An 8,953-nucleotide genomic window follows, 5' to 3' on the forward strand; every position below is an offset into this window, starting at 1 on the left:
TCAACCGCAGACCACGTACGTGTATGTCGTCGTGTGGGCGAGCAGTTTGCGGATGTCAACGTTGTGAACAGAGTGCCCCCATGGTGGAGGTGAGGTTATGGTATGGGCAGGCATAAGTTACGGACAACGAACACAACTGCATTTTATTGATGGCAATTTGAATGCACAAAGATACCGTGACGAGATCCTGAGGTGAATTGTTGTGCCATTCATCCGCCACCATCACCTCATGTTTCAGCATGATAATGCATGACCCCATATAGCAAGGATCTCAGTCCCAGTTCTTCCATGGCCTGCATACTTACCAGACATGTCACACATTGTGCATGTTTGGAATGCTCTAAATTGCCGTGTATGACAGCATGTTCCAGTTCCCGCCAATACCCAGCAACTTCACACAGCCATTGAAGAGGAGTGGGACAACATTCCACAGGCCACAATCAACAGCCTGATCAACTCTATGCAAATGAGTGTTGCGCTGCATGAGGAAAATGGTGATCACACAAGATACTGACTGGTTTTCTGATCCACACCCTTAACTTTTTTTTTTAAAGGTATCTGTGACAAACAGATGCATATCCGTATTCCCAGTCATGTGAAATCCATAGATTAGGGCAAGAGGAATTTATTTACATTTACTGATTGTAACTGTAACTCAAATTGTTGCATGTTGCGTTTATATATTTTTTCAATATATACATATATATGTATATGACAAAGATTGGATAAGTTTAGTCCTCGGAAACCTCATCAATATGGTATAGACATATTTTGCATGTGTTCATATTTTTATTTTATTTTATTTAACCTTTATTTAACTAGGCAAGTCAGTTAAGAACAAATTCTTATTTACAATGACAGCCATATCATATGAATGTGGTTCCAGACAAGCCAAACACTTGTCCAGGGCTAGTGAGATCATCTGCCCAGCGCAACTACAACAAAGATGACCTGGAACGTGCCCATAAATCTCGGGTGTTTGGTTTAAATGTCTCTGGCTGTTGTCAGCAAATAGTGTTAGTTGATATTTGTCGCCACCTATCGATGCATTTAGCTAACATGTCCTAAATTACTGCTCCATGAGATGAAAGTGAATGTCTCTTTTTCAGTGGCTATAATGAATTTTGAGTGCAATGAGGTATTGATTCCACAAAAATGGAATGATAACACCTTAACGCAATGGATGATTCTCAAAATGGGGGTCTGGCCTCAAACCTTCCAAAGTGACTGGTGCAGGTGATAGGGGATACTGTCAAACTGTCAACAGACTTTGTTTGCTGTTAACCCTCTTGATGTTGTCCTACCACAAGGGCCACAAGTGGCTCAGATTACGTGTGGGTTTGGGGAGGATCATATTAAACCTCTTCTGTGCAAGTGCAAATAGCTGACCTTATTCATATCAAGACCCTCCGGCGCAAATATGGGAGACACCTTTAAGGTTAATGTTTGAACAATTGTCTTGGATAATGCCTGATAGGAATAGAAGAAAAGAATGAAAATGCATTTATTCATAAATAAAACTACTTATAAATAGCCAAATAATAATAGCTAATAATAAATCACTTATAGTGCTCGGGGCTGTTTGACTGGCAACACCACTAATCATCCTGGACACTGTCCCAGTTATGATTACACACAACTCACTTATGATAATTTGAGATGTCAGTCTATATTTGGTAGTATAAGTTGGCCTATGTGTGGAGGACAGAAAACCCCTGAGTTGACCCCAGTGTGTGGCACCCTGGCATTGGCACAAATACAATAGGTCAGCTAGCACATGTCTGTCTCGTGGTTTCCAGGCAGTCCTTTCACACTGGTCTGTGAAGAGCTCAGATCACAACACACATCACATTTAGCATTGTTCATCATGTGGGTGGATATGGAAATTGGTTTGGCATCTGTATTCAATACATAGCCTGCAGATAGGGGGCTGTTTGGGTGATGACACAGTGGCATGTGAGTTTGTTCAAGGTCACAAAGGCTCATATGCCATATTGTTTGAAACGTGTGGGAAAAGAGAGAAGATAGAGCGATGAACTGAGAAAGATATTAAAGACTGAATGAAATACAATGACAAGGTGGAAATAGGATTATAAAAAGGGATGTGCAAGACAATGATTGAGAGAGGGGTAGACAGAAAGAGAGGACTCTAGGGCAGATATTCCCAAACTGGGGTACACCAAATAAAAATGTGATGAACTTCTTTTTTTTACTTCACATTTTCAAACAGTACATTTATATTTTCCAACGGGGCTATACATTTGGGTGAGTTTTTTTTAATCGCCTGAGTAGCCTTGTTTCACTGCCAAAAATCGAATTAAACCATCTAGTGTTCAGCGAAATAACAACACAATGTCAAATACAGGTAGCTTAGTCAAATAATTAACATCCAATCACATTAACCGTTACTCTCTCGTGGAAAACCTTCACTCTTGCGCAGACATTTAGAAACGAAACATGACAATTTGAAAGATAAGCCACATGAGTTTTTGAGTGAGAATGAAGACGGCAATGCTGGGGGAAAAGGCACAAAAAACTATACAGACAATATCTTCATCAAACAACACTGTTTCACGACGCATCAGTGACATGGCAGGACATGTTTTGAAACAATTACTGCTTCACATACAAGCCAGTGAATTATATGCGTTACAGCTGGATGAGTCAACAGGCGTGGCGGGACTGGCACAGCTCCTGGTATGTGTCCGTTACGTTTATGGGGGGTCAATTAAGGAAGACATCCTCTTCTGCAAACCACTGGAAATCAGGACATGAAAGGATATTTTTTAAGTATTGGACAGCTTTGTGACATCAAATGGACTTTGTTGGTCAAGATGTGTTGGTATCTGTACTGATGGCGCAAAAGCCATGACAGGGAGACATAGTGGAGTGGTAATGCAGTATGCAAGCAGTTGCTCCCCACGCCACTTGGGTACACTGCAGCATCCACCTAGAGGCTCTTGCTGCCAAGGGCATGCCTGACAGCTTGAAAGACGTTTTGGACACTACAGTGAAAATGGTTAACTTTGTTAAAACAAGGCCCTTGAACTCTTGTGTATTTTCTGCATTATGCAATGATATGGGCAGCAACCTTGTAATGTTTTTACAACATACAGAAGTGCGCTGGTTATCAAGAGGCAAAGTATTGACACGTTTTTTTCAATTGAGAGACAAGCTAAGTTTTCTTTACTGACCATCATTTCCACTTGTCTGACCGCTTGCATGATGACGAGTTTCTCACACGAAAGGCCTATATATGGGTGATGTTTTATCTCGCCTGAATCATCTGAATCTAGGATTACAGGGACTTTCCGCAACTATATTCAACGTGCGGGACAAAATTGAGGCTATGATTAAGAAGTTGGAGCTCTTTTCTGTCTGCATTAACAGGGACAACACACAGGTCTTTCCATCATTGTATGATATTTTGTGTGCAAATGAACTCAAGCTTACAGACAATGTCAAATATGATACAGCGAAGTACCTGAGTGAGCTGGGTGCGCAATTACACAGGTACTTTCCCGGGAACGGACGACACAAACAACTGGATTCGTTATCCCTTTCATGCCTTGCCTCCAGTCCACTTACCGATATCTGAACAAGAGAGCCTCATCAAAATTACAACAAGAGGTTCTGTGAAAATGTAATTTAATCAGAAGCCACTACCAGATTTCTGGATAGGGCTGCGCTCAGAGTTTCTTGCCTATGCAAATCACACTGTTAAGACACTGATGCCCTTTGCAACCACATACCTATGTGAGAGTAGATTCTCGGCCCTCACTAGCATGAAAACTAAATTCAAGCTCAGACTGTGTGTAACAGTATAGCTTCCGTCCCTCTCCTCGCCCTTACCTGGGCTCGAACCAGGGATCCTCTGCACACATCGACGACCGCCACCCTTGAAGCATCGTTACCCATCGCTCCACAAAAGCCGCGGCCCTTGCATAGCAAGGGGAACAACTACTTCAAGGTCTCAGAGCGAGTGACGTCACTGATTGAAACGCTATTAGCGAGAACCCCGCTAACTAGCTAGCCATTTCACATCGGTTACATGTGTGTGGAAAATGATTTAAGACTGAGACTCTCTCCAATACAACCCAACATTGCAGAGTCATGTGCATCCTTTCAAGCACAACCTTCTCATTAACCCGTGGTGAGTTATCTATCCTACCCTGTCCAATATCTGTCCTACCCTGTCTTTCTAAGGTCTTTGAAAGCCAAGTTAACAAACAGATTACCAACCATTTCGAATCCCACCGTACCTTCTCCGCTATGCAATCTGGTTTCAGAGCTGGTCATGGGTGCACCTCAGCCAAGCTCAAGGTCCTGCACTACATCATAACCGCCATCGATAAGTGACATTACTGCGCAGCTGTATTCATCGACCTGGCCAAGGCTTTCGACTCTGTCAATCACCACATTCTTATTGGCAGACTCGACAGCCTTGGTTTCTCAAATGATTGCCTCGCCTGGTTTACCAACTACTTCTCTGACAGAATTCAGTGTGTCAAATCGGAGGACCTGTTTTCCGGACCTCTGGCAGTCTCTATGGGGGTGCCACAGGGTTCAATTCTCGGGCCGACTCTCTTCTCTGTATACATCAATGATGTTGCTCTTGCTGCTGGTGATTCTCTGATACACCTCTACGCAGACAACACCATTCTGTATACTTCTGGCCCTTCTTTGGACACTGTGCTAACTAACCTCCAGACGAGCTTCAATGCCATTCAACTCTCCTTCCGTGGCCTTCAACTGCTCTTAAACACAAGTAAAACTAAATGCATGCTATTCAACTGATCACTGCCCACACCTGCTCGCCCGTCCAGCATCAATACTCTTGACGGCTCTGACTTAGAATACGTGGACAACTACCTAGGTGTCTGGTTAGACTGTAAACTATACTTCCAGACTCACATTGAGCATCTCCAATCCAAAATTAAATCTAGAATCGGCTTCCTATATCGCAACAAACCATCCTTCACTCATAGAAAGAGGAGGAAGGGAAGCGCTACTAAGGTACACTATAGTATATTAGTAAATAGAAGGTGCTCTTTGGTAAAAGGTGTAAATAGGTCATCAAAAAGAAAGGAGGACCAAGGCACTCTTCATATAATTAATTAAAATGCCTTTATTAGTATGGCATGTTCAATAGAAACAAAGTTGTTTAAAAACCGACGCGTTTCGGCTGCATGGCCTTCGTCAGGGAGTATAGAAAAAGAAGTACACAATGTCCTCTTTTGAAAGGCTTTTCCAATTAGCCCTAATTAGAAGAGGGAGTGGTTACCAAATTGGACACACCTAGTAAGCAATAACATACACATGAAAAGGTGAAATACTGTAGCTATGTTATCATGAGCATACAACTCCAAGCTAGAAGCATCAGAACACCCAGAGAGGCAGTTCTAACCTTAAATATGACTGGGAGAAGTGTCCAGAACAAGAAAGCAATATATTCCACAGTATACTAGAACACAGCAAAACATGAACAACAGTCCAAACATAGCTGAGGGCAATAGAGCAAAATGTCCACTAGATGACAGCAAAATGGACCCATCACAACCCTACAGGAAGGGTGAGAAATCCATATCTTCATTTAAACCAGGGTACTTAGTGGCCTGTAGTTTGTAAATCCAAAAACTTTCCCTTTGGTTTAACTGTTTGAGACGGTCCCCTTTTCTAATAGAGGCTGGAACATGATCAATACCCATAGCTTGTAGGGAGGCAGGATTGCCATGGTGTAAGGACTTGTAGTGCCTAGCCATGGGGTAGTCTTCATTGCCTACCCGTATGGCGTACTTGTGTTCCGCCAAGCGATCTTGAAGGCGTCTCTTTGTCCGTCCAATGTAGAACACCTTGCACTGTGGACATTCTAATCTATAGATGACATGAGTGGTTTTGCAGTTAATAAAATGCTTGAGTTAATATTCCATTTTAGAAGCTGTGTCAACGAAATACTTTTTCTGTACAATATTACTGCAATGGTTGCACTGGTTACATTTAAAAGAGCCCTTGGGTTTGTGGTCAAGCCAAGTTTTTTGAGAGTCACCCGGAAGATAACTGTGGACTAATTTGTCATTTAGGGTAGGACATCTCTTAAAGCTTATGACTGGTGGTTCAGGAAAGATTTGGCGTAGTAGCGTATCACTTTGGATGATTCCCCAATTGTTTTTAATGATTCTTTTAATGTTCTCTGCTTCAGTGCTGTATTTTGTAACAAAATACACTCTCATTGATGTATCACGAGGCACTCCTCTTCGTAACAAGTTCCCTCTGTCAAGTAATCCAGCCCTTATACCTGCATCTTTCAGGACCTGAACGCTGTAGCCCCGATCCAAAAAGCGATTCTCCAATTCAGCAGATTTGACACTGTAGTCTGTTTCCTGATCGCAAATTCTGCGGACTCTTTGGAATTGGCCATATGGAATATTTTCTTTTAGCCTTTTGGGGTGAAAGCTGTCTGCTCTCAGAATGGTATTTCCATCTGTAGGCTTCCTAAAGATTGATGTGTGCAAACAACCTTTGTCATTTTTACTAATGTCGAGGTCCAAAAAATGAATGTTATCCTTGCTGTATTCCATAGTTAGTTTGATGTTAGGGTTAATGCTGTTAAGGTATTGGTGGAAGGAAATAAGTTCATCTTCTGAGCCGGACCAAAACAGGCAAACATCATCAATATAGCGTCCCCACCATATAATCCGGTCAAAGAAATGGTTATTAGAAGGATCCAAAATGAAATCATTTTCCCATTTACCCAAGTACAAACCAGCGTATGAAGGGCTGTAGCAAGCTCCCATGGCACATCCTTTGACCTGTTTAAAAATACGGTCCTGGAAGATAAAGATGTTATGATTAAGAGTCCATTCAGTCAGTGATACAATGAATTCTGTAGGAGGCATCTCAGTTTCAGGCCGGGTACTCAAGAAATGGTGCATAGCTGCCAAACCTTGTTGATGCTCAATGGTGGTGTATAGAGACTCCACATCCATGGTGACTAAAAAGGATGCTGTACCTATATTGTTAAATTCCTTAATTTTGTTCAACACATCTGTGGTATCTTGAAGATAGGCTGGAAGTGACATCAGAAAAGGCTTAATAAAGTAATCAATGTACTTAGAGATGCATTCTGTCAGACTTTCATTACCACTAATGACTGGTCTGCCTGGGGGGTTTTCAAGATTTTTGTGGATTTTTGGAAGAAGGTAAAAAGAAGCCATACGCGGACTGCCATTGAAAAGAAATTTGAACTCATTGTCTGAAATGTAACCATTTTCTTTAGCTTCTGTGAGGATCCCTTTCAATTCAGTTTTTAGGTCCTCTGTAGGGTTGAAGGTAAGAGATTGGTAGAATTCGTCATTGTCTAGTTGACGGTAGGCTTCTGTCACATATTTGTCTTTACACCACACTACTGTAGCACCACCTTTGTCTGCTTTTTTAATTACAATCCGTTCATTTTTGGACAATGATTCAACTGCATCCCTCTCTGTCTTAGAAAGATTACGTCGTGTTTTGTTGGAATCAATTTTACCCTTAAACAGATTCTCCACATCAAAATTAACTTTCTTGGCAAATGTATTTAGTGTGGCATTCTGGACTATGGGACAAAAAGTGGATTTGGGCTTAAAAGGTGTTTTAGAGGGAACAGAAACTGCCTGACCTGAGACACTGGCGTCTGTAGTTGGAGAGATGTTTTGCTTGTACCAGGCCTTCAGATGTAGATTCCTGTAGAAACGAAATAGGTCAACCTTTGTATTAAATTCATTAGTTGAATATGTGGGGGCAAAGGACAGTCCTTTAGACAAGACCCTTATGCAATCATCAGAAAGAGGTTCTCCAGAAATGTTGATCACAGCCTTGTTCTGGTCCTGCTCCGTGTGGTTGGGTAATCTTGATTTCTTCCTCCCCCTCCGTGTTGGCCTCTTCCGCGTTCTCTCCCTCTCTTGTGGAAGAACCTGCGTGACTCCTCTTCCTGATCTAAAAAATCTTGGGAGGAGCTGGCCTCTGAGCGTCTGGGGTGATCCTCATCGTCACTGCTTGTAAAGTTGAAAGAAACAGATCTAGGCTTCCTTCTCTGTAGATGTGATTCTGAATTCTTGCGTGTTGGTCTTCTCCAGGCAAAGACCTTGCCATCTCTATAATCTACTTCATCTCTTCTAAATTTTCTTAGCTTGTCTTGCTTCAATGTCAGAGTGAATGTGTCTACTTTCTCTTTCAAGATCTCATCACATTGTGCTTTGATAGAAATGTCACTGTGTTCTGAAATTTTCCTTTTAATTTCTGTAATTTCTGTTTGGACTACTTGTCTGTCCTTTTTAGAATCTTCTATTAGAAGTAGCATTAGGTCAAAAGAACACTTGTTGAGAATAGCCTCATATTTAAGGTTAGAACTGCCTCTCTGGGTGTTCTGATGCTTCTAGCTTGGAGTTGTATGCTCATGATAACATAGCTACAGTATTTCACCTTTTCATGTGTATGTTATTGCTTACTAGGTGTGTCCAATTTGGTAACCACTCCCTCTTCTAATTAGGGCTAATTGGAAAAGCCTTTCAAAAGAGGACATTGTGTACTTCTTTTTCTATACTCCCTGACGAAGGCCATGCAGCCGAAACGCGTCTGTTTTTAAACAACTTTGTTTCTATTGAACATGCCATACTAATAAAGGCATTTTAATTAATTATATGAAGAGTGCCTTGGTCCTCCTTTCTTTTTGACATCCTTCACTCATGTTGCCAAACATACCCTCGTAAAACTGATCATCCTACCGATCCTCGACTTTGGTGATGTCATATATAAAATAGCCTCCAACACTCTACTCAACAAACTGGATGCAGTCTATCACAGTGCCATCCATTTTGTCACCAAAGCCCCATACACTACCCACCATTGCGACCTGTACGCCCTCGTTGGCTGGCCCTCGCTTCATACTCGTCGTCAAACCCACTGGCTACAGGTTATC

Source organism: Salvelinus fontinalis, chromosome 21, assembly GCF_029448725.1.
Source record: "Salvelinus fontinalis isolate EN_2023a chromosome 21, ASM2944872v1, whole genome shotgun sequence".
Lineage (NCBI taxonomy): Eukaryota > Metazoa > Chordata > Actinopteri > Salmoniformes > Salmonidae > Salvelinus > Salvelinus fontinalis.